Consider the following 23,849-nt stretch of genomic DNA (forward strand, 5'->3'; position numbering starts at 1 on the left):
CCTCTTATCAGTGAGATCATTCGTCTTTTGGATTTTTGAGATTGGCTTATCTTACTTAGCATGATATTCTCCAATTTCATCCATTTGCCTGCAAATGCCATAATTTTATTATTCTTTATAGCTGAGTAATATTCCACAGTTTCTTTATCCATTCATCAATTGAAGGACACCTAGGTTGGTTCCACTATCTGGCTATTGTGAATTGAGCAGCTATGAACATTGATGTGGCTGTATCTCTGTAGTATGCTGATTTTAAGTCCTTTGGGTATAGGCCGAGGAGTGGGATAGCTGGGTCAAATGGTGTTTCCATTCCAAGTTTTCTAAGGAATCTCCACACTGCTTTCCAGAGTGGCTGCACTAATTTGCAGCCCCACCAGCAATGTATGAGTGTATCTCTTCCCCCACATCCTCTCCAATACCTATTGTTGCTTGTATTCTTGATAATCACCATTCTAATTGTGATGAGATGGAATCTTAGTGTAGTTTTGATTTGCATTTCTCTTATTACTAAAGATGGTGAACATTTTTTCATGTTTGTTAATTGCTTGTAGATCTTCTTCTGTGAAGCGTCTGTTCATATCCTTAGCCCATTTGTTGATTGGGTTATTTGTATTCTTCATGTAGAGTTTTTTGAGTTCTTTATATATTCTGGAAATTAGTGCTCTATCTGAAGTATGAGTGGCAAAGATATTCTCCCACTCTGTAGGCTCTCTCTTCGCATTGCTGATAGTTTCCTTTGCTGAGAGAAAGCTATTTAGTTTAAATCTATCCCAGTTGTTGATTCTTGCTTTTATTTCTTGTGCTATGGGAGTCCTGTTAAGGAAGTCTGATCCTAAGCCAACAAGGTGAAGATTTGGACCTACTTTTTCTTCTATAAGATGCAAGGTCTCTGGTCTGATTTCAAGGTCCTTGATCCATTGTGAGTTGAGTTTTGTGCAGGGTGAGAGATAGGGGTTTAGTTTCATTCTGTTGCACATGGATTTCCAGTTTCCCAGCACCATTTGTTGAAGAGGCTGTCTTTTATCCATTGCATATTTTTGGCACCTTTGTCTAGTATTAGAAAATTGTATTTATTTGGGTTTGTGTCTGTGTCCTCTATTCTGTACCATTGATCTACCTGTCTATTTTGGTGCCAATACCATGCTGTTTTTGTTACTATTGCTTTGTAGTATAGTTGAAGTTCTGGTATTGTGATACCCCCTGCTTCATTCATCCTGCTAAGTATTGTTTTAGCTATTCTGGGTTTCTTATTCTTCCAGATGAGTTTCATTATTGCTTGCTCTATTTCTGTAAGATACATCATTGGGATTTTAATTGGAATTGCATTGAATCTGTATAGCACTTTTGGTAGTATGGCCATTTTGACAATATTAATTCTGCCTATCCAAGAACATGGGAGATCTTTCCATCTTCTAAGGTCTTCCTCAATTTCTTTCTTTACTGTTTTGTAGTTTTCATTGTAGAGATCTTTTACCTCTTTGGTTAGATTGATGCCCAAGTATTTTATTTTTTTTGAGGCTATTGCAAATGGAGTTGTTTTCTTCATTTCCCTTTTAGCTGTTTTGTCGCTTGCATATAAAAATGCTTTAGATTTATGCATGTTGATTTTATAGCCTGCTATTTTGCTGAATTCATTGATGAGGTCTAGAAGTTTTCTGGAGGAGTTTTTTGGATCCTGACAATGAGCTTCAAGTCTCCAGCAAGCGTCTCAGGATGGGATTTGCCCCACCTAAAGATTGGAGCTACGGCTTCCAGGATTATCCAAGATGGCCGTTCTGGCTTTGAAATGTGTTGGCAAATGGGGAGCTGCAGCTCAGGGTGTGGACGTGATCAGCTGGAGGTCCTGGGGGCAGGATGCAGTTGGTCAGGCAGGGGTCCTGGAGGTCCTAGAGGTGTGTTTTGTGTGGTTGTGGGATCCTGGAGGCCGGGTGCAATCAGTCGGTCTGGGGTCCCGGAGACAGGGAGCAGTCAGTTGGTCTGGAGGTCCTGGTGGCAGGGAGTAGTCAGTCAATGTGAGGGCCCCAGGGGCAGGGTGATCGGTCGGGCTGAGGGATCCTGGAGACGGGGCTCAGTCAGCCTGGCCAGGGGTCCTACAGGGCCTGGCTGTTGTCTCAAAATGGCGGCAGCCACGTGTAATCAAACCTGCAGGTACGGTGACAGAGAACTTCCAGACAACAGCAGGCAGCTGGTGCTCCACTGGCGGTTGGCGATCAGTTTGCTGACTGTTGTTGGACGATCGGGAGGTGAACCTTGTGCATTGGGTGATGGATAGATAAAAGGCAGGTGATGGACCGGCCAGAGGCAGGCAAATGGCGGATGATAGGTGCCTGATAGTGAGCAATGTGCACTCAAAAAAAGCATTGATATGCTGGCAGATTGCAGGTCATCACAGCAACAAATGGGGTAAACACCAGGGAATCAATAAGCAGCAAAAACTGCCTCACCAAGAAACAGATATCCTCTGCTTGAAACCGGAGTTACGGAGCGACAAGGAACGCAGCCTCCCTCTGGTCCGCCATCTTGGATCCCTCCTGGGTTCCATTCTTGGTACCACAAAACAAACAAATAAATAAATAAATTTGACAAATAAAAAATTGTATATATTGGAGCTGGCATTGTAGCTCAGTGGTAGAGCACTTGCTTAGCATGTGTGAGGCACTGGTTTCAATCCTCAGCACCACATAAAAATAAATAAATAAAATAAAAGTATTGTGTCCATCTACAACTAAAAAATATTTTTTAAAATTGTATATGTTTATTGCATATACCATGATATTTAAAGTATATGTATAATTTTGGAATTGCAAAATCAAGCTAACTAACATATTCATTACTTTACATAGTTATCTTTTTGTGGTGAAAACAACAAAAGTGTAGTTGAAATCTACACTCAGTGATTTTTAAGAAAATAGTACATTGTTATTAAATGTAGTCAACATATTGTACAGTATATCTCTTAAATTTATTCCTATCATCTTACTGAATCCTTTGACCACATCTTTGCACCTTCCTCTCCTGTACTTTTTGTATGAGAGAGGTTGTGCAGATTTCTACTTATATTCTATTTAGAAGTAGGATTTTTAAGTGGAAATTTATCCATGTATTCAGGAAACATGTATCCATGTATTCAGCTCTTTGCTGAGCTGTCCCTGTGTAAAATGAGAAACAAAGGAAGGAGCACAAAATGGGCTCTGCCCCCGTGGGTCTCATGGTCTGGGGGAAAGAAAGAAGCACTTGTCCAGATCTTTACAGTCAACTTCCTTTTCCTTCAGTTAGGATTTGTTCCTGTCTTCTCTTTGTATCACAGAGGTATGATGTATGGGAGCATGATTTAAAGACTTTGTATTATTTCAAATCCTAAAATAGTAGAACATATATTTGTGTAGTGCTTTACAGCTTGCGAAACACATTCACAACATTAACTTATTCTGTTGGGAACTCCAAAGGCCTAAGATGAGAGATTTAGAAGAACAGCCAACTAGCAGACTTTAGCAAACCAAAATGCCATGCATTGAGCATAGCTGGAGAACTGTTGTCACTTCCCACCTCCTGCTCTGAGAAGATGGAAAATTTAGCAAGAGGTTGAGTAGGGATGTGAGGATGGGAAAAGGATCAGGAAGTAGGACATTTGGACAAAGGTTGGAATAGGAACTGTAGAACAGTGGTCAGAAATTCAGGTTTTAATCAAACTGCTGTTGGGTAGGTCTTCAGTTTGGGGTGTGTGTGTGTGTGTGTGTGTGTGTGTGTGTGTGTGTGGTGGGGTACTGGGGATTGAGCTCAGGGCATTGCACATGCTAGGCAAGAACTTTGCCACTAAACCAGGTCCCTAGCCCCTAAGTCTTCAGGTTTTTTTTTTTTTTTTTTTTCTATTTCTAAAATGAGAAATTTAATCTCCAAAGTCCCTTTCACCTTTGGTGTCTAATTTCTATGACAGCAAAAAAGAAAGACTATGTTTTCTACTGTTTTTTAGCCTCTTGGAATATAGAAAACAAGGTCAACCTCACAAGTCAAAATTACAACATGTACCCTTTGGGTAAGTCTGAAGCAGCTGTAAATGAAGAATACTTCTTATCCATTGTGACCAGAGATTTCTTAGAATGGATAAGATGACCTCAAAATCAAGCCTGGAGAAAGGAGCAGGGCTGGCAACACCCTGCCTCTGGGTTCATTCTGATAGGCAAGGACTCTTAAAAAACTGTTGACCTCCTTGTGCAGGTTTGGTTGGACATCCAACAAGGCTCCAAACCAGGACTTCAGACCTGCTGCAGTCTTCCTGTTTCTGGTGGTGCTCTGCTGCTTATCTTCTGAGTGTTGTTCCACCCAGATCCTGCAGATGCTGCAGCAGCAAGCAGTGAGCCCATGATTTCCAGGGGTCCTGAAGTTTGCTAGTTTTGTGGTGGGGGAGGGTACAGCATGGAAAGGGTTAGCCTGAAAGAGACTTTTTAATTCTGCCCTTTTCAGTTGGGCAGTTGGCACTTTTTCACTGATAGAGGGAAGAGATAGTACTGTGTGGTTTCTGCCACTCTGTGGATTCTGTGGGCTCAGGCCCCTGTCTCCTACAAAGTCAAGGTTCAGTGTGTGTGTGTACTTCCTTCAGGAGCATGATTTGGCTTTAGCAAGTGATGAGTTTGCTTTATTCTTCTTTTATTTTGTGCATCCAATCCAACCCTTAAAGGATGCCACACTATCTGTTCTTATACTTTCCCCATGCTGGAGTTCTGCCTTGGTGTGCACATCCAGTAGTCAGCAACATTTGGTTCTGCCCAAAGGAATGATTCCACTGTTGGGAAGTTCTTATTTACTGATTATCTAAACTGTGTTTCCTTATGTCTCCTATCTGCTGATCCTGGTCCTGTCCTTTGTCACCACTAACTTGTCTGCTTACAGGTTTTGCAGGTGCTTATCATGCCTACTGTGTGCCAAGGCTGAGGGCTTTTATGCAATTACTTCCTCAAACCCAGTCTTCTCTGGATTGACATCTCCAATTCCTGTGGCTATGATGGGATGGGACTCTGGGACCCTTGTCCACATTGCATGCCCTGCCCAAGGCTGATATTACCTTGAGAACAGGGAGTCTTAGAGAACAGGGTCCCAAGCTCAGCATTTCACATGGGCTATGAATGACCTAGTGTAAAGCATGAGGGGCATTTACTTACACAGCATGAGAAGATCTTTGTATGCTTCTCTGAGAGATCTATGGCAGCTTCTTCCACGTAAGCACTTCTACATGAATGCTGAATGCCTTGCATCCTGGACATTTGCAGCCCAAGTGTAAATCTGTGGGGGCCTGCATGGGTCTTACTATATCTTCTGTGGTTGTACTTGGATATCCTTTGTAACCTAGTGAGATTATTTGGAGCCTATGTTCCATAAACTGGGGATAAAAACTAAGGCAGTATGCTTGTTTTAGGAATCATACTGTAAGACCTTCTTCCCTTCCTAGGCCCTATGAGTCCACTTTCTGAACCCCTGCATTTGAACTTGAGTGGTCAGTATTGGAGTCTTAAGGCCAGGGTCTTATCAACTCAGGTTTGGAGTTATATCGGCTAAGGAGCCAAGGCTGGATTGGAGAGACAACAACCCCTTGTACCCTTACCTTGATGCCCCCTGTGCATGGCAGAGGAAACCCCTGTGCAGGTCTGTCGTTTCCTGATGGACCATGTCATGATGGTCTCTCTTTAGGGCACACAAACCTTATGACTCCAAGGACTAGTTGTTCCCAGGAGCAGAAGGTGCTCTTCAATCAAAAATTTCAAACACAAATAGAAGGAGAAAGGATGTTATGATGAACTCCCTTCTGTGAACCCATCACCAAACCTCAACAATGATCAGTGTTTTGCAAACTTGTTTCATCTATATTCCATCAACCTTTCTTTGGCTGGAATATTTTCATTCAAACTCTAAATATATTGTTTCATTCATAAATACTTTAGGATGTACCTCTAATAGTTAAAAGATGTTTTCAGTTTCATTCAGTGATATTATCATAACCAACAGAGTTTACTGTAATTTCTTTTTTTAGATCTTTTTTTTTAAATATTTTTGTTAGTTGTTGATGGACCTTTATTTTTTATTTACTTACTTATATGTGGTGCTGAGAATTGAACCCAGTGCCTCACACATGCTAGGCAAGCACTCTACCACTGAGCCACAATCCCAGCCCTGTAATTTCTTAATATAACCCAATACCTGGTCCATGTTCAATTTCCCTTTTGTCTCAAAAAGGATTTTTTAGAACAAGTTGTTCAAATCAGGATCCAAACAAGGTTCACACATTGCATTTGGTTGATGTGTCTCTAATTCTCTTACTCTTAACAGTCCCCTTCCTTGCTACTTTTTAAAAAATGTCATTTATTTGGTAAAGAAATAAGGACATTTGTCCTAAAACTGTCTTCCATTTGGGTTTTGGCTGAGCACTTCCTTCTGATTTTGTTTTGTTTCTAGTCTCCCCATATTTCCTATAAAGTAGTAATGAAATCTCAGTCAGAATAGATTCTGGTTCAATCTTTTCTGGCAAGAATATTTTATTGGCAGTATCATGTGCTTTTTATTGCATCCCAGGAATGTCTACTTCTTCTGTTTCAGTGACGAAAAGATCAATCAGTTGTTATTAGTGATCTTATCCATTATAAAGTTCCTATCAACTTTTGCCTGGTGATTTTAGCATTCACTGATGGTCTTTAGCTAGACCCATTATTTAATCAGGGGTTGCACAATGAGCTGATTTTCTATAAAGAATATTTTGTATTGTCAACCATTTGATTACTCTGAAATTCAGTTCATTAAAAAAAACAGGATAAATGCTTCCACTTTAGAATAATGAGCAGCTTTGTTATTATAAACACATGGATTTAACATATTTGGCATATAATAGTCTTCTGAAGTAATTGCATTTTTTGTTTTGTTTTGTTTTGTTTTGTTTCTTTTTTTTATTGTAAACAAATGGGATACATGTTGTTTCTCTGTTTGTAAATGGCGTAAAGGCATACCATTTGTGTAATCATAAATTTACATAGAGTAATGTTGTTTGATTCATTCTGTTATTTTTTCCCTTCCCCCCACCCCTCCCACCCCTCTTTACCCTCTATACAGTACTTCCTTCCTCCATACTTGCCCCCCTCCCTAACCCTAACTCTAACCTTAACACTAACCCTTCCCTCCCCCCCATTATGTGTCATCCTCCACTTATTAGCGATATCATTCGTCCTTTGGCTTTTTGAGATTGGCTTATCTCACTTAGCATGATATTCTCCAATTTCATCCATTTGCCTGCAAATGCCATAATTTTATCATTCTTTATGGCTGAGTAATATTCCATTGTATATATATACCACAGTTTCTTTATCCACTCATCAATTGAAGGGCATCTAGGTTGGTTCCACAACCTGGCTATTGTGAATTGAGCAGCTATGAACATTGATGTGGCTGTATCTTTGTAGTATGCTGATTTTAAGTCCTTTGGGTATAGGCCAAGGAGTGGGATAGCTGGGTCAAATGGAGGGTCCATTCCGAGTTTTCTAAGGAATCTCCACACTGCTTTCCAGAGTGGCTGCACTAATCTGCAGCCCCACCAGCAATGTATGAGTGTACCTTTCTCCCCACATCCTCGCCAACACCTGTTGTTGCTCATATTCTTGATAATCGCCATTCTAATTGGGGTGAGATGGAATCTTAGGGTGGTTTTGATTTGCATTTCTCTTATTACTAGAGATGTTGAACATTTTTCCATATGTTTGTTGATTGCTTGTAGATCTTCTTCTGTGAAGTGTCTATTCATTTCCTTAGCCCATTTGTCCACTGGATTATTTGAATTCTTGGAGTAGAGTTTTTTGAGTTCTTTATAAATCCTGGAGATTAGTGCTCTGTCTGAAGTATGATTGGCAAAGATATTCTCCCACTCCGTAGGCTCTTTCTTCGCATTGCTGATAGTTTCCTTTGCTGAGAGAAAGCTTTTTAGTTTGAATCTATCCCAGTGGTTGATTCTAGCTTTTATTTCTTGTGCTATGGGAGTCCTGTTAAGGAAGTCTGATCCTAGACCAACAAGGTGAAGATTTGGACCTACTTTTTCTTCTATAATCTGCAGGGTCTCTGGTCTGATTCCGAGGTCCTTAATCCATTTTGAGTTTAGTTTCGTGCATGGTGAGAGATATGGGTTTAGTTTCATTCTGTTGCACATGGATTTCCAATTCTCCCAGCACCATTTGTTGAAGAGGCTATCTTTTCTCCATTGCATATTTTTGGCACCTTTGTCTAGTATGAGAAAATTATATTTATTTGGGTTTGTGTCCGTGTCCTCTATTCTGTACCATTGATCTACCTTTCTATTTTGGTACCAATACCATGCCGTTTTTGTTACTATTGCTTTGTAATAGAGTTGAAGATCTGGTATTGCAATACCCCCTGTTTCACTCTTCCTGCTAAGGATTGCTTTAGTTATTCTGGGTTTCTTATTCTTCCAGATGAATTTCATAATTGCTTGCTCTATTTCTGTAAGTTACGTCATTGGGATTTTAATTCTTGCTCTATTTCTGTAAGGTACGTCATTGGGATTTTAATTGGAATTGCATTGAATTTGTATAGCACTTTAGGTAGTATGGCCATTTTGACAATATTAATTCTTCCTATCCAAGAACATGGAAGATCTTTCCATCTTCTAAGGTGTTCTTTAATTTCTTTCTTTAGTGTTGTATAGTTCTCATTGTAGAGGTCTTTCACCTCTTTTGTGAGATTGATTCCCAAATATTTTATTTTTTTCGAGGCTATTGTGAATGGGGTAGTTTTCCTAATTTCTCTTTCTGAAGATTCATCACTTATGTATAAAAATGCATTGGATTTATGGGCATTGATCTTGTAACCTGCTACTTTACTGAATTCACTTATGAGTTCTAAGAGTTTTCTGGTGGAATTTCCAGGTTCCTCTAAATATATAATCATGTCATCAGCGAACAGGGATAGTTTGAGTTCTTCTTTTCCAATTTGTATCCCTTTAATTTCTTTGGTTTGTCTAATTGCTCTGGCCAGAGTCTCAAGAACGATGTTGAATAGAAGTGGTGAAAGAGGGCATCCCTGCCTTGTTCCAGTTTTTAGGGGGAATGCTTTCAGTTTTTCACCATTTAGAATGATATTAGCCATGGGCTTAGCATAAATGGCCTTTACAATGTTAAGGAATGTTCCCACTATCCCTATTTTTTCTAGTGTTTTGAGCATGAAGGGGTGCTGCATTTTATCAAATGCTTTTTCTGCATCGATTGAAATAATCATGTGATTCTTGACTTTAAGTCTATTAATATGGTGAATTACGTTTATTGATTTCCTGATGTTGAACCAGCCTTGCATCCCTGGGATGAAACCCACTTGATCATGATGCACTATCTTTTTAATATGTTTTTGTATGCGATTTGCTAAAATTTTGTTGAGAATTTTTGCGTCGATGTTCATTAAGGATATTGGTCTGAAATTTTCTTTCCTTGATGAGTCTCTGTCTGGTTTAGGTATCAGTGTGATATTGGCTTCATAGAATGAGTTTGGGAGGGTTCCCTCCTCTTCTATTTTATGGAATACTTTGAGAAGTATTGGAATGAGCTCTTCTTTAAAGGTTTTGTAGAACTCGGCTGAGAACCCATCTGGTCCCGGACTTTTCTTTGTTGGTAGGCTTTTGATGACTTCTTCTATTTCAGTACTTGAAATTGGTCTATTTAAATTGTTTATGTCCTCCTCGTTCAGTTTAGGCAATTCATATGTCTCTAGAAACCTGTTAATGTCTTCGAAATTTTCTATTTTGTTGGAGTATAGATTTTCAAAAATAGCTTCTAATTATGTTTTGTATTTCAATCCTGTCTGTTGTGATATTTCCTTGTTCAATCCGAATTTTAGTGATTTGGGTTTTCTCTCGTCTTCTCTTTGTTAGTGTGGCTAAAGGTTTATCAATTTTGTTTATTTTTTCGAAGAACCAACTATTTGTTTTGTCAATTTTTTGTATTGTTTCTTTTGTTTCAATTTCATTGATTTCAGCTCTGAGTTTAACTATTTCCTGTCTTCTACTACTTTTGGTGCTGTTCTGTTCTTCTTTTTCTAGGGCTTTGAGCTGTAGTGTTAGGTCGTTTATTTGTTGAGTTTTACTTCTTTTATTAAATGCGCTCCATGAAATAAATTTCCCTCTAAGTACTGCTTTCATAGTGTCCCAGAGATTTTGATATGATGTTTCTTTGTTCTCATTTACCTCTAAGAATTTTTTAATTTCCTTCCTAATATCTTCTGTTATCCATTCATCATATAATAGCATATTGTTTAATCTCCAGATGTTGGAATAGTTTCTGTGTTTTACTCTTTCATTTATTTCTAACTTCAATCCATTATGATCTGATAGAATACATGGTAGTGTCTCTATCTTCTTGTATTTGCTAACATTAGCTTTGTGGCATAATATATGGTCTATTTTAGAGAAGGATCCATGTGCTGCTGAGAAGAAAGTGTATTCGCTCTTGGTTGGATGGTATATTCTATAAATGTCCGTTAAGTCTAAATTATTGATTGTGTTATTGAGATCTATGGTTTCTTTGTTCAATTTTTGTCTGGAAGATCTGTCCAGTGGTGAGAGAGGCGTGTTAAAATCACCTAGTATTATTGTGTTATGGTCTATTTGGTTTCTGAAATTGAGAAGGATTTGTTTGACATACATGGATGAGCCACTGTTTGGGGCATAGATGTTTATGATTGTTATATCTTGCTGATTTATGCTTCCCTTAAGCAGTATGAAATGACCTTCTTTATCCCTTCTGACTAACTTTGGCTTGAAGTCCACATTATCGGAAATGAGGATGGATACTCCAGCTTTTTTGCTGAGTCCATGCGCATCGTATGTTTTTTTCCCATCCTTTCACCTTTAGTCTATGGGTATCTTTTTCTATGAGGTGAGTCTCTTGCAGGCAACATATTGTTGGATCTTTCTTTTTAATCCAATCTGCCAGTCTATGTCTTTTGATTGATGAATTCAGGCCATTAACATTCAGGGTTATTATAGAGATATGATTTGGTTTCCCGGTCATTTGGTTCATTTTTTAAATTTTATTTATTTATTTGTTTGACACAACTTGTTTCCTCCTTTATTTGACAATTCCTTTAGGATAATTCCTCCCTTTGCTGATTTGCTTCTTTGTTTTTCATCTCTTCCTCATGGAATATTTTGCTGAGAATGTTCTGTAATGCTGGCTTTCTTTTTGTAAATTCTTTTAGCTTTTGTTTGTCATGGAAGGATTTTATTTCATCGTCAAATTTGAAGGTAAGTTTTGCTGGGTATAAGATTCTTGGTTGGCATCCATTTTCTTTCAGGGCTTGAAAAATGTTGTTCCAGGCCCTTCTAGCTTTTAGGGTCTGGATTGAAAAGTCTGCTGATATCCATATTGGTTTCCCCCTGAATGTAATTTGGTTCTTTTCTCTCACAGCCCTTAAAATTCTGTCTTTATTTTGTATGTTAGGTATTTTCATTATAATGTGCCTTGGTGTGGGTCTGTTGTAATTTTGTGTATTTGGAGTCTTGAACTTGATTTTCCATTTCATTCTTCAGATTTGGGAAATTTTCTGATATTATTTCATTGAATAAATTGTTCATTCCTTTGGCTTGTTTCTCTAGGCCTTCCTCAATCCCAATAATTCTTAAATTTGGCCTTTTCATGATATCCCATAGTTCTTGTAGATTCTGTTCATGATTTCTTACCATCTTCTCTGTTCAACTTTGTTTTCAAGGTTAAATATTTTGTCTTCAATGTCTGAGGTTCTGTCTTCCAGGTGTTCTATCCTATTGGATATGCTTTCTATGGAGTTCTTAATTTGGTTTATTGTTTCCTTCATGTCAAGGATTTCTGTTTGGTTTTTTTTCAATATCTCTAACTCTTTATTGAAATGATCTTTTGCTTCCTGTATTTGCTCTTTTAACTGTCGATTGGTGCGATCATTCAATGCTTGCATTTGCTCTTTCATCTCATCATTCAGTGCATGCATTTGCTCTTTCATCTCATCGTTTGCTTCTCTGATCATTTTAATTATGTACATTCTGAACTCCTTTTCTGTCATTTCTTCTGCCATGCTGTCATTGGGTTTTATTGATGTAACATCTAGATTTGTTTGCAGCATTTTCTTTCCTTGTTTTCTCATATTGTTCAGGTATCAGGGGACCGCTGAGATATTGCAGATTTCCTCTATTGACTTACAATGTCCCTGAAGATTTCTATATATATCCCCCCTTAGCCTTCAGTAGCCTGAAGTCTTGGAGGAAGTTGATAATGCGGTGCTCCACAAGGAAGCTGCCTCTCTAGGAGTGGTGGCCTTCAGGTGGGGTATAATCCCTGCTAGTGGGCAGAGGTGCCTCCACTTGTTGACCAATGTTCATCCAAAGGGGACCTAGGCTGCGGGCTGAGGCAAGGCCTGTTTGGACCTGAGTCTCTAGTTTTACTGTCCTTGTGGGGAAACCTCACCCGGCAGGGAAGACTCACCCGGTGGGGAGGTCTCGCTGGTCAGTACCCTCCTAGAGGTTCCCCTCAATTTACAGCTACCGCCTGGGCTGGGCTGCCTTCCTCTGCAAAGTTCCCAGGGGCCCGGCCCTACCTCCTGGGCCTGGGAGCCTCACCCTTCGCAGATGAATCTCCTTAGGCTGCCCCTCCTCAGAGAATCTGCCCACAGGCCTGGAACCTTCGCTCCACCCTAAGCCTGTCTCTGTGCGGCTCTTCCACCCAAAAGCCTCCTAGATCCTGGGACCCTGCTCTGCACTTAATCGCCTGGCTATGCGGCCCCTCCTCTGAGCAGCCACCTGGGGCCCCGTACAATCGCTCTGAGACCCAGAGACCCGCCACACGCCTCTTCCTCCAGACAGCCACCCAGTATTCCGGTGCGGTCACTAGGAGTCCAAGAAACTCACTGCGTGCCTCCACCTCCCACCAACCACTCGTAGCCCTGGGCAATCAATCACTCCGAGTCGAAGTGACCCTCCCCGTTCTTCCTCCTTCTCCAGATAACCCCCCGAGTGTTCAGGAGCGGTCGCTCTGAGTGGCTCTGAATCCACATGACCTGCAGCACGGGTCCTCTGGGCAACCACCCGGAGCTCTGGTGTGGCCACTCAAGACCAAGTGACCCACCACGCTTCTCCTCCAGGCAGCCCCCCTGTGTTCAGGTGCTGTCACTTTCAGTCCAAACAACTCACCACTCACCTTCTCCTCTGAGCAGCCGCCTCAGTAATTGCATTTTTGACACTCAAATTGTCCTATCTTTGGCCTTCAGGTTGGTTCATGCATTGTTTTGACATGATTCTGCTGCTGTAGTTCTTAGATAACCTTTTTTTGCTTTTTGATACAATGGATAGCTCAGCATTATCTTGTATATTTCCTATCCCAGATCAGAAATTGACCACTTGCCCAAGAAACTCTGTTTCCTTTTAATGGGAAATGGTATTTGGAGACCCCAGTCAGAGCATGAGGAATGCTCACTGCTATTGGGATAACGTTGCTTCTATAACGTTTCTTCTATAACGTTGCTTCTATATAACGTTTGTTTTATAGATGTGGGGTGGGTATCTACGAATCTTCCTATCTGTCTCAGAGTTTATACTGATATTTCTAAGTAGATTTATAAGGAATTATCCCGTAGACTAGGGTTTTTTTTTGGGCGGGGGTGTATCAGGGATTGGATTCAGGGGCACTCAACCACCGAGCCACATCCCCAGCCCTATTTTGTATTTCATTTAGAGACAGGGTCTCACTGAAGTTACTTAGCACCTTACTGTTGTTAAGGCTGACTTTGAACTCTCCATCCCCCCCTTCAGCCTCCTGAGCCACTGGGATTACAGCTGTGCACCACCACACCAGGCAGACTTGTTTTTTACTTAAGTTCTTTGATTTAATTTTTCCATTCCTTCTCTTAAATTAAAAAACAAACAAAACCCCAACAACAACAACAAAACTCAGTTCTGTTCTTTCTTTTTTTTTTTTTTTTTGGTACTGGGCATTGAATCCAGGGGCACTTTACTATTGAACTACATACCAGACCTTCTTATTTTTTATTTTGAGACAAGGTGTCATGTAGGTGCTGAGAGCCTCACTAAATTGCTGAGGCTAGTCTCAAACTTCTGCCTTGAGTTGCTGGGATTACAGGCATGTACTACTGCACCCAGCAAAACTCAGTTCTTGAAGGTCTTAAAACACTGGCATTATTACCTATTAACTTTATTCTAATACATATGGGTGAATATAGATAAAATATATATGTGCATGTATGTCTGTATATTTAAATACACATGTATTTATTTCAAAATAATAATATAGATATTTTATTAGTAATAATATTAGTAATTATAGTTTAAGATTTCCTTATGGTTTCTTTGGTCCATAGGTTATATCTTTCCAGGGATGGATAGTTCTGTGTTTTAGAAGTTATTTGAAATGATTCTTCCCTATGTGTTTATGCCATTAATAGGATATAAAATGAAGGCCTTTTTTTCCCCCAGTTTGTGTTTAATTTGTAAGGATTGGTTTTTGTACAGTTACTGCACAGCCCAAACTCAGTGACTTCATAAAACAATTTTTTATTTTCACTTATGCATCTGCATGCTGATAAGAATTCATTAATTCAAGATGGGCTTCAGGCTGCATTTGGATCTGGTTCTGCTCCGTGTGCCTCTCATCTTCCCTGGACAGCAAGCTAGCTGGGTGGGGCATATTCTCACCATAATGATAACAGACACATAGAGGGTATGTATAATCACATGAGCACATTTCAAGCCTCTGACATTCTGAAAGATTTGTTAACTTTCCTTTAGTTGGAGCAACTCATGTTTAAGCCCAAAGTCAAGGTGGGGGTGTTTTTAAATTCTTTGATATAATTTCTCCATCCTGTCTCTTAAACTTAAAAAAAAAAAAAAAAAAAAAAAAAAAAAACTTCAGTTTTTAAAGGTCTTAAGATACTGGCATTATTACCTATTGACTCTATTCTAATACATATATTGAATATAGGTATAGAATAAAATATATGCATGTACATCTGTATATTTAAATATTTATTAACAGGGCTGTGTAACAAATTACCCTAAAACTTGATGGTGGAAAGCAACCATTATTTTGATCACAGATTCTGTAGTTCAGGGATTCAGGTAGGGCACAATGGGAATAGCTTATTTTGCTTCACTCTATCTGGAGCTTCCACTGAAAGACAGGGGACCCCCAGGACTGACCCCATTGGTCTGGCTGAGTTCCTAAAGGAGAGACATGGAGGGGAGAAATTAGAGGTATATCGGTGGCATGGGAGCAGAAAAGCCTGCACATGGTAGTTTCCCTCAAGTGACCATAACACTACTGACCACAGTACTAACTGTGTGGTTGCTTAGCATGACTGGGCATGGGGAGCAAGTTTACTATATTCTTATCCCATACCAAGTCATGGGGTCCCTGGGATACCGAGTTCCCAGCAGTGAGGAATACAATCACAAAGTGCATTACTTTTCATCCATCTTGTCTGAGCACGATTCTTGTTGCCAGTGTGGCTTTTCTTTGTCTTTGTACCCATGCTCTTTTCTTGGTGTCCCTTTTTTATATTGCTTTCCTGAGTTCTAACATGTCCAGGTACTATTGAGGTGTTTTTTTTTTTTTTTTTGGTGGGGGTACTGAGGATTGAACTCAGGGGTACTTGACCAATGAGCCACATCCCCAGCCCTATTTTGTATTTTATTTAGAGACAGGGTCTCCGTGAGTTGCTTAGTGCCTCACCATTGCTGAGGCTAGCTTTGAACTCATGATTCTCCTGTTTCAGCCTTATGAGCCACTGGGATTACAGCCACTATTGAGTTTTAACTAGTTGATGAGACTCTTCTTGAATAATTTTTTTTTGTCTTATAAATTTAAAAAAGTTATACAAGTAAGACACAAATACATTCTTCATGTAATGCTCAAACAATCCAGTCACATATGGAGTAAAACTTCTCCCTTCCTTTTTCACATTATTATTTTTTTGTGCATATTTTAAAGATCTTTCTCCATACATTTGTATTGATGAATATGTTGTATACGTACACACATTTTTGCGTGTGGGTACTGGGAATTGAACCTGGGGGAACCTTACCATTGAGCCACATTTCCAGTCCTTTTTATTTTTTATTTTGAGACGAGTTCTCTCAAAGTTGCATAGGACCTTGCTAAATTACTGAGGCTGACCTCGAATTTGCAATCCTCCTGTCTTAGCCTCCTGAGCTGCTGGGATTATAGGTGTGAGCCACCACCCAGCTCATACACACACAGTTTTTGAAGAAATGAGATCATATTGAATACATTATTTTGCAACTTGCTTTTTTCACTTACCAATTCTCACTTCCCATAAGAAGTTCTTGTCTCAGATAACTTCATCTCATTGCCCCTTCCAGAACTGGAGCAATCCTTGATGCTTCTTGATCATTTCTGTGTCCCAGGTTTGTCTCCAAGCAAACCATTCCACCTTCTGTCCTAGCTGGACACCCACTGAACTTTTGATAGTACCATGAACTACAACACCACCCTGCCGGGAGAAATCAGTAACCTTGAAATCAGTTTCAGCCTCTGGACTCCAGAGAGCTTTCATGCTCTTATCTACTTTTCTGGCCAGGGCCATGTCTTGGATGAAAGAGTCCTTTGGAAATTTCTTTTTTCTTCCCTGGCAGGTGGGTGTGAATTCCCTTTTCTTTTCCTTTCTTTTCTTTTTTCTTCTCTTTCCCTTTTGCCCCTTCCTCTCCCTTCCTCTTTTTGCAGAACTAGAGATTGAACCCAGGGTCTCACATATGCTAGGCAAGTGCTGTACTACTGACCTGTATCCCCAACCCTTTTTTGCTTTTTTTTTTTGTATGTGTGTGGTACTGGGGATTGAACCCAGGGCCTTGTGCTTGGAAGGCAAGCACTCCACCAACTGAGCTATAACTCCAGCCCCCTTTTTGCTTTTTGAGACAGGATCTTGCTAAATTGCCCAGGCTGGCTTCAAACTTGCTGTCCTTCTACCTCAGCCTCCCAAATAGTTGAGATTATAGTTGTGCACCACTGCACCTGGCTCTCTTTTCCTTATTCATACTTTCCATAGGTTACCTTCTTCAGATTTATGATCATCTGAGCAGAAGACTGCTTGCAAAGGTATACCAGGAGTGGAACCACTTGCAACATGATTAGTCACTTGCAGTCAGCATCCTGCCTGCCTTCTTGGTGTCATATGGTATACTACATTAGTATATGTTGCCTATATCCCTTCAGAGGCTAAACCCTAAACCTGAGGGGGTTGGTCCCCATCTTCTAGGGACTCTTCCTATTAACAGCTTTGTGTTTGAAGTTTGACTATTTTTTTCTAGTACAGCCCAGCTCTGCTTTCCCAAGACAAGATAATGCTTGGGTAGGAGACATTCATTCAACAAATCTTTATTGAGCCCCTACTACATGCCAAACACTGTTCTATATAGTCCTAATGTTGGTTACTGATCATGTCCTGTTCCTGAATTTGTTCTCTGTCTTGTAGTTTTCCTCACTGCCTGTGAGAGGCTTGTGCCTCTAAATTTGCCCCAGGAACTAGTGAGTTTGAATTTCCAATCAAAATGGTTGAGTTTGTCCCTGGGTTTTAACTCAAATTCTACTCTACTAGGAACATTTTATCTTCTATGAAATGGCAAACAACCAGGAGACATATTTCCTAGGAACTGGCCTTCTTGGGTGTGTTTCCAAAGAAGCACTTTGTTTTGGAGTTTTGAGAGTGTGAGACTAGGACTTGGAGGCCATAAGCTCCCAGGCTAAGTCCCAGCCTTACCACCAACTTTTCTGGTTACCTTAAGCTTTTCTCCTTTCCTTTTCTTCTTTTTTTTTTTTTCCTTCCAAGGCGGGGGTTAAACAATCCTCCTCCCTCAACCTCCTGAGTAACTGGGACTTTGGTTCACCATGCCAACTTGCTTTCTTTAATCTTCAGTATTATCATTGGAAAAAAATGATAATGATGAAAATACTCATGTGCATGATTGCTAGACAGTCAATTAGGTAAAGGGAGAACTTGGCATACAGACTGAGCTAACATAGTAGTTGCAGGATAGGGATGAGTTGTGTCACTGATCTGACTCCCAGCAATGAAAGGCATTGTTGATATCATCATCTGTTTTATAGTAAGGGTTTTCTCTTCTATTTTGGTGCTGTGGATTTAACCCAGGGGCACGTAACCACTGAGCTATATCCCCAGCCTTTTTCATTTTTTATTTTGAGACAAGGTCTCACTAAGTTCCTGAGTCTGACCTTGGACTTGTAATCCTCTGTCTCAGCCTCCTGGGTTGCTGAGATTATAAGTGTGTGACACCACACTGGCTTTATTTTCATTTTAAATGTCACTTTTCATTTTATAATTTTGTGAATGCTTAATATATACATTAGAACAGTAGTACATGCTCACAATTTAGAAATGAATATTGCATTGAATATTGGGAGTTGCAGATTCAGATGTTCTTTTTGGCATCTTTTTGAGAACTAATTCACATACTATGATTCTACTGTCTATTTGTATAGATTTGCCTGTTCCAGACCTTTTACATAAATCTTTCACATAAATGGAATCTTTTTTGGCTCTGCCTTCTTTCACTTTAACAAGTTTTCCAAGGTTCATCCATTATAGGGCATGTATTAGTACTTCATTTCTTTCTTTCTTTCTTTTCTTTTCTTTTTTTTTTGAGTACTGGGAATTGAACCCAGGGGTGCTTAACCACTGAATCACATTCCCAGCCCTTTTTATTTTTAATTTAGAGACAGGGTCTTGCTAAGTTGTTTATGGCCTTGCTAAACTGCTAAGGCTGCTTCGAACTTGTGATTCTTCTGCCTCAATGTCCAAGTTGCTGGGATTATAGGAGTGCACCACCATGCCTGGCTCTTTAGGGTTTCTACATGTAAGATCATGTTCCCACAAAGATCATTTTTCTTTTTCTTTTCCAATTTGTATGTCTTCTATTTATTTTTCTTGCCTAATTGCTCTGGCTGGGACTTCTAGTACTATGTTAAATAGAAGTAGTAAAACATCCTTGGGCATCCTTGTCTTGTTTCTGACCTTACAGGGAAAGCTTTCAATCTTTCACTTTAAAAGACTTTTTTTTTTAAGTTGTAGATGGACACAATACCCTTATTTAATTTATTTGTTATTTTTGTGTGGAGCTGAGGATCGAACCCAGTGCCTCCCTTGTGCTAGGCTAGTGCTCTACCACTGAGCTACAACCCCATCCCCAGTCTTTCATTTTTGAGTATGGTGTTAACTATGTGTTATTTATAAATTCCCTTTATGTTGAGGAAGTTCCCTTCTATTCCTAGTTTATTGGAAAAAGTATTTTGTTGGTCATGAAGGGTATTGAGTTTTGTCAAATGTTTTTTCAGCATCAGTTGAGATGAGCATGTGGTTTTTTTCCCCTTCATTTTATTAATATAGTATATTACATTTATTTTTGGATAGCCAGCTTCTTTGCATCTCACAAATGAATCCCACTTAGTTGTGATGTTTAATCCTTCTAACATGCTGCATAATTGAGTTTATTTATATATGTACATGTGTGTGTTTTTGGGTTTTCTTTACAGCATTGGGGATTGAACCCAGGGCCTGTGTATGCTGGGCAAATGCTGTACTACTGAGCTACACCTCTAGCCCCTGGGTTTTCTTTTTTTGAATACAGATATTTACATCTAGAAATGTCTCTCTGAGTACTGATTTTACTGTATCCTATATCTTTTGGTGTACAGTATTTTCATTTTCATTCACCTCAAAGTATTCTAAAATTTCCCTGGAGATTTCTTCTCAGACCCATCTTTTTGATTTGTGTTTGGGGGAGGTGGTACTAGGGATTAAACCCAAGGATGCTCTACCACTGAACCATACCTCCAGTCCTTTTTTTTTTTTTTTTTTTTTATTTGGAGATAGGGTCTCAGTAAGTTGCTGAAAGTAGCCTCAAACTCACAATCCTCTTGCCTCAGCCTCCCAAGTAACTGGAATTATAGGCATGTGCCACCATTCCCAAAGACCCATTGGTTATTTAGGAGTGTGGTTCAATTTATGCTTATTTGTGAATTCTATAAATTTCTTTATGTTACTGATTACTAATTTAATTATATTTATAGAATATCCTTTGTAAGACTTCAATCCTTTTAAATTTACTGAGATTTGTTTTATGGCCTAATTTATGCTCTAACCTAGAGAAGTTCCAAGTGCACTTTAGAAGAATGCACATTATTCTGCCTTCTGCTGTTGTGGGATGGAGCATTTAATAGATGTCTGTTGGTTCTACTTGGTTTATACTGTTGTTCCAAGTTTTCTATTATCAATCTTCTACCTTGTTTTTCTATCCATTGTTAGAAGGTATTAAAGTCCCTAAGTATTATTGTTGAATTGTCTATTCTCCCTTCAATTCTGTCAGTTTTGCTTTCTGTATTTTGGGCATCTGTTTTTAGGTATATATATTTATAAGTGTTTTATCTTTGTAATGGTTTGAATACTTTTGTCAATCTTCAGTAACTTTTTTTTTTCTTAAAGTCTATTTCATCTGGTATCAGCATAGCCACTTCAGTTTTCTTGTGGTTGCTGTTTTCATGGTGATCTTTTCCTATTTAAAAAAAAAAGGGGGGGAGGGAAGGGTTAGTGTTAGGGTTAGAGTTAGGGTTAGGGAGGGGGGCAAGTATGGAGGAAGGAAGTACTGTATAGAGGGTAAAGAGGGGTGGGAGGGGTGGGGGGAAGGGAAAAAATAACAGAATGAATCAAACAACATTACTCTATGTAAATTTATGATTACACAAATGGTATGCCTTTACGCCATGTACAAACAGAGAAACAACATGTATCCCATTTGTTTACAATAAAAAAAATAAAATAAAAAAAATAAAAATGAAATCTAATACTGTAATAATAAAAAAAAATAAATAAATAAAAAAAATTCTCCAGTGACCTGAGAAGCTAAGGCAGGAGGATCACAAGTTCGAGGCCAGTCTGGCCAACTAGATGAGAGCCTGTTTCTCAAAAAAGTTTTCAAAAAGGGCTGAGAATATAGCTCCGTAGTTGAGTACGCTGAGTTCAATCAATTACCCAGTACTGGAAAAAAAAATTCAACCTATTTGTTTCTGAGTCTTTGATGTCTCCTGTAGATAACAAATGGGTGAATCTCTTTGTTTCAATTTAATCTGATAATCTTTTTTAGATTAGATTGTTTAATTTATTTTCATTTCATTAACATTACTGATATGGCTAGACATACATTTGCTATTTTTCTTTATGTTTTTTATACCTCATGCTTCTTTTCTTTTGCCCTTTCTTCCTTCTTTCCTTTATTTCAGCGGTGCTGTGAATCTAACTCAGAGCCTGGGCTAGCTAGGCAAGCACTCTACCACTGAGCTACATCTCTAGCCCCTGTCGGCTGCTTTTTTAAACAAACAAACAAAACTTATTTTAAAAAAATTTAGTTGTAGATGGACATAATACCTTTTTTTAAAAATTATTTATTTATGTGGTGCTGAGGATCAAACTCAGTGCCCCACGCATGCAAGGCAAGCGCTTTACCACTGAGCCACAATCCCTGCCCTCACCTGCTTTTTAATTTCTCTTTTCAACTTTTACTGCCTTCTTCTGTATTAAGTGGATACTTCCTAGTGTAACATTTTAATTCCTTAATATTTTAACATATTAACATTTTAACATATTTTAAAATTATTTGCCTATTGGTTGCTTTAGGTTTTACAATATTCAGCTTGCTTTATCAGAATCTATTTCAGATTTTTGCTAACTTAATTCTAGTGAGGTAGTGAGGTATAGAAACTTTACTCCTATGTGATTATATAGCTACATTACCACCCCCATTTTGTGCTGTTATTGTTATGCATGTCTATATATTTTATAAACCCAACAATACTTTGTAATTATTGCATAACTTTAATTACTATGTAGTTATAATGACTTTATATAATATTATATAATGTTATATGTAACCTTATATGATCATTTTAAAAAGCTGAGAGGAGAAAAAAAGGAGAGTAAGCCTATGTTTGTAGAGTTTTATATTAGGCTTTAGTTACCTTTTCTAATTCTCATTTTTCCCTGTGAGTTTGAGTTACCATCTAATGTCATTTTCTCATTTAAATGCACTTGTGTTACTACCTACCTCCTTAGTGCTCTTTTTGTCAAACATATTCCATTTCTATGTTATAAGCTTAACAATACAGATATAACGTACAATGTTTTATGCAATTGCTTTTTAAATCAATTAAGAGAAAAAGATAAGAAATATGAAATTATCCTTTCTTTTGTACTTGTCTCTATTATTACCTTTAATGGCACTGTTTTTGTGTGTGTGGATTTGAATTACATGTGATGTCACTTGCTTTCTACCTGAAGAACTTCTTTTATTATTCCTTGTAAAATAATCTGAGTCAGGCACAGTGGTGCAGGCCTGTAATTCCAGCTACTCGGGAGGCTGAGGTAGCCAACATCAGCAATTTAGTGAGGCCCTAAGCAACTTAGCAAGAACCTGTCTCAAATTTAAAAAAGGACTGGGATGTAGATCAGTGGTTAAGCATTCTGAGTTTAATTCCTGGTACCAAAAAGAAATCTATCAACAGGTTTGTTTTTGGTTTTGGTTTTTGCTGCTTTTTTTTTTTTTTTTTTTTCTGGTAATGCCTTTATTTTGACTTCATTAAATAAGTACCTATTTTTCCCAGAGATATTAAGCTAACTTCATATTTGTTATTTAGAAGATTATTGTCTCTAATAAAGTTGAGAACCAAAGGCAGATTAATATTATGAAATAATGACATGTCAACATAAGTCTTATTCACAATTTTTTAAAATGGTAAGCCAATGGAATAGGATAATTTGAGATGTATTTTTTCGTGTGTGTATGCGTGTGTTTGTGGTGCTGGGAACTGAACCTATAGCTCCATGTATGCTAGGCACACTCCAGCAACTGAGCTAAATCCTCAGCCCCAAGATTTATCTGTTTTTTGTGTATTTGTTTTGGTTTTGGTTTTGGTTTTGGTCCTGGTCCTGGGAATTGACCCAGGGATGTTTTACCAGTGAGCTACATCCTATTTTGAGACAAGGTCTCACTCAGTTGCTGAGGCTGACTGTAAACTTGCCATCCTCCTGCCTCAGCCTCCTGAGTCACTGGAATTGCAGGTGTGTGACACCACGCCCTCCATATCTTTTTTTTTTTTTTTTTTTTTTTTTTCCAGTTGAAATTATTGTTGAAGTACAAGAAGTTGTGAGATGTGGGCTGGGCTGGGATTGTGGCTCAGTGATAGTGTGCTTGCCTAGAACACATGAGGCCCTGGGTTGGATCCTCAGCACCATATAAAAATAAAAATTCATATATATATATGAATTTAAAAGGCGTAATAGAATGATTCCTTGTATATTTTGTCCAGTTTCCTCTCTGTGGTAACATTTTGCAAAACTATAGTATAATATTACAACTCAGACATTGACATTCATATAATTCAACAATTTAATTCATATTTCCCTAGTTTTACTTGTTCTCATTTGTTAGTTTTTTTTCTTTTCTTTTCTTTTTTTTCCTTCGTGTGTGTTGGGGTAGTGGGTTTGCTGGGGATTAAACCTGGGGCCTGAGGCTTGCTAGGCAAGTGCTCTACTACTGAGCTATATTCCCAGCCAACATTGTACTCATTTGTATGTATGCTTATTAAGTTATTATATTATACCATTTGTGAAGATTTGTGTACCAACTACCACAAACATGGTACTGAACAGTTCCAACAACAAGGATGTTGTTCTTTTACAACTATACCCATCTATCTCTTTCCCTTCCTCCCACTCCATCCCTGTTCCCTGGCAACCACAAATTTGTTCTC

General features: G+C 38.7%; 1 protein-coding gene and 1 long non-coding RNA gene across 4 annotated transcripts in view; one reads left to right on the plus strand and one right to left on the minus strand.

The window, feature by feature from the left end:
* The window catches only part of BSN (bassoon presynaptic cytomatrix protein), a 98,252-nt gene that overhangs the window by 8,391 nt on the left and 66,012 nt on the right, over window positions 1–23,849 (plus strand). The window lies entirely within an intron of this gene.
* The window catches only part of LOC306670747, a 52,900-nt gene continuing 31,465 nt past the window's right edge, over window positions 2,415–23,849 (minus strand). The window contains exon 3 of the long non-coding RNA XR_013766487.1: window positions 2,415–2,543. This is a non-coding gene — a long non-coding RNA (uncharacterized lncRNA). The remainder of the gene's footprint in view (window positions 2,544–23,849) is intronic.

This window comes from Sciurus vulgaris (genome assembly GCF_902686455.1).
Source record: "Sciurus vulgaris genome assembly, chromosome: 10".
In the NCBI taxonomy this organism is placed as follows: Eukaryota; Metazoa; Chordata; class Mammalia; order Rodentia; family Sciuridae; genus Sciurus; species Sciurus vulgaris.